The sequence below is a fragment of the Arachis ipaensis genome, chromosome B04, assembly GCF_000816755.2.
Source record: "Arachis ipaensis cultivar K30076 chromosome B04, Araip1.1, whole genome shotgun sequence".
Lineage (NCBI taxonomy): Eukaryota > Viridiplantae > Streptophyta > Magnoliopsida > Fabales > Fabaceae > Arachis > Arachis ipaensis.
The window spans coordinates 15,527,828-15,531,283 of record NC_029788.2 but is presented as its reverse complement, the minus strand read 5'-3'; positions in this window follow the sequence as shown (position 1 = coordinate 15,531,283).

Sequence of the window (3,456 nt, the reverse complement as noted above, 5' to 3'; positions counted from 1 at the left end):
AGGGAGGTGTTCTTATTATTGGTTATGAAAAGGTGTGTTTTGGGGTTTTGGATTAAGGTAAAAAGTTAGTTGAATGACAAGAAAGATAAAATAATAATAATAAAAATATAAAAATAACAAGGTATGAAGAACTGGAAGTCCTATCCTAGTTATCCTTATCAATTGTGATGAGAATTGAATTTTTCTCCCACTTTGTTAACCTCTAACTATGAAGGTAAGTTAAGTGGATGAATTAATTTCGATTCCTCGAGTCCTAGTCTTTCCTTGGGAAAGGCTAGAGTTATTGGAACTCGAATTAATTCTTGAAGAATTCCAATTTTCAATCAACAATGAGTTTGATAACTCAAGAGTCACCAATTAATCAACCAAAGCCAAAAGAGAAAAATCTAAATTATTTATATAAATAAAAGAAAGCAATCATAAATCTGAAATACCTCAAATAATATTAATTAAGAAAATCATAACATGAATGTAGCATAAGCCAAATAGGCAACATAACTAATATGAAAGTAAGAGATAAATATAAAGTAAAAGAACATTGAACCTGTGATTGAGAGTCACTCCTAAAACTAAGAGAAGTCCTAAATTCTAATCCTAAGAGAGAGGAGAGAACCTCTCTCTCTAAAAACTACATCTACTCCTAAAATTGTGAATGTGTAAACCTATTTTTATGAATGGATGCATTTTCCCACTTTATAGCCTCTAATCTGTGTTTTTTGGGCCGCAAACTGGGTCGAAAATAGCCCAGAAATCGCCAGAGAGCAAATCTGCCACGCTGGGTTTTTGTCACTGCGACGCGTCCGCATGGAGTACGCGGTCGCGTCGCCTAGCGTCAGGGCAACTATGGCATATTATATATCAAATCGAAGCCCCAGACGTTAGCTTTCCAACGCAACTGGAACCGCATCATTTAGACCTCTGTAGCTAAAGTTATATCAGTTTGAGTGCGAAGAGGTCAGGCTGGACAGCTTAGCAATTTCTCCAACTTCTTGTATTCCTTCCACTTTTGCATGCTTCCTTTCCATCTTCTGAGCCATTCCTGCCCTGTAATCTCTGAAAACACTTAACACACATATCAAGGCATCTAATGGTGATAAGAGAGGATTAAACATAGGGAACTTAAGGCCAAAGGAGCATGTTTTCAATCAAAGCACATAATTAGGAAGACAAATGTAAAACCATGCAAATAGTATGAATAAGTGGGTAAAGAGTTGATAAAAACCACTCAATTGAGCACAAGATAAACCATAAAATAGTGGTTTATCAGTAATTAAGCATGCTATTGTGATTCTTGGGTTTGTAATTCGAATTTGTTTGAATTTATTGACTGATATTCCGGTGAACACTGCAATATAATGCTAAATTTTATGTAATTGATGCTGAATTTTGTGACTTGATGTTGAAAGAATGCTTGTCAGTTAAACTACTTTTTGCTGTTAGGTTGATTTAGAGTAAAATTAGAATTTTTCTTATTAGGATTTCTCTTAATTGATACGTAATTTAGCATGCTATTGTGGTTCTTGGATTTGTAATTTGAATTTGTTTCAACTTATTGACTGAGATTTTGTTAAACACTGCAATATCATGCGGAATTTATTGTTGATTTATTTTTCTGAGTTTTTGTTAATTGGTATCCTATTTGCAGACATGACGATGGGTAGAGGTCTGGCGGATCAGGCAAATCGTCGTGGTCATAGTCGTGGTCAGGGTAGAGGAAGGGTTTCTTCCGGTACCACCGAGAATTTTAGATCTTCTCCCTCTACTCAAACTACCCCGGTCATGTCACAAGTTGCGGGTTTAGCAGACTAACCGTTCATCATGGTCCCTAACCCAAGCTTCAAGCCTCTGTCCATGGTGACGATGCTGCCTCCTACCGCTCAGTAGCCTGCTGCCACAGCGACGCCGCCTGCAATGACGGAAGCCGTGGCCCCGAGTCCTCTCATGGAGCAGCTGATGTCCCTCCACCACCTCCCATCGTACGATTGACCATTTGGCCTAATGGTGGCATGGGATAAGTATCCTTTTGAGTTTTATATATTTTTTTATTGTTGTTATTACTGAAAGTGCCTGAAAATTGATTCTAGATTAGTACATTTAGGTTTAATTGCCTAAAACTGTTTAGTGCCAGGTTATTGATTCTTGTTTAGTGGATTTAGGTTTGATTGCCTAAAAGTTTTCCCTATTTCCTGATTATGGAATGGATGAAAGTGCTTGGTTATTGATTCTTGTTTAGTAGACTTAGGTTTGATTGCCTGAAAGTGTTTCTTGTTTCCTGATTATGAAATTGTTGAAAGTGCCTGGTTATTGATTCTTGTTTAGTGGTTTTAGGTTTGATTGCCTGAAAGTATTTCCTATTTCCTGATTATGGAATTGTTGAAAGTGTCTGGTTATTGATTTTTGTTTAGTGGATTTAGGTTTGATTGTCTGAAAGTATTTTTTATTTTCTAATAGTTGTTATTGCTGAAAGCGTCTAGTTATTGATTCTTGTTTATGGAATTGCCATATTGATGTCTTTGTGGATTGTTGATAGGTTTGCACCGAACAACAACGCATGTACTTAGGAGATGACCAATGTCATCAAGATGATGTACGACAATTCCTGACCTAACTACAAGAAGATCCCCACTGAGATAAAAAAAAAAAGTGATGGTTTCAGAAATAGGTGGTAATTACTTTTGTTTTTAGTTTCAAACCTTTTTAGCTAGTTTGATTATTCTATTTTGATTAACTAATTTTAAATTTTCTTTGTGCAGCTGCACTTTAGGTGGGATGTTGAGCACAATCTTACCATAAGAAAGATATTCGACCATAGAATGGGTCGGTGGGTGTAGCAGATGTTGGAGGATGTTTGTGAGCGGCGGGAGCACTTAACGACCTGGCTCCGACCGGAGCTAAAAAAGGCTCTGTTAGTTCATAGGGATACCAATGAGGGTTTCAGGCATCGGCGTCTTACCAATAAAGCTAAAAGGGCATAAGCCAGGTCGTCTAAGTATACCGGCAGCTCAGTGACCTTCATGAAGACTAAGGCCAGGTTGGTATGTAGTGTCTTTAATTTCGTTAATGACTAAGTTATATTCTGTTACATATCTTCTACTAGGCATCGTCCTAATCATATTGTTTCAATGCAACACGTGTAGTCAAAGTCGTGGATCACGAGGCGATATTGGCGAAGACGTTTAAGTACACCTACATGCTGAAGGAGAACAAAGAGAGATTTGTTTATCAACGGTCTCAGGATCATTATGTGAGTAAACATACATCTGATTTCTTCTGGTATAAAATTATTAGAGATTAAGTGTATAGCTATCATACTGTGTTACACAGGAGTCCTACATGCAGAGACTAGAGACTGTGACTCAGCAATCTCAGCAGAGTGGGAAAGGCGCCGTCGATGACTCTGCTGCTTCAGTTGTCGATTCAAATGTGGTTTGACGTGAGACCGGCTCAGTGTCGTAC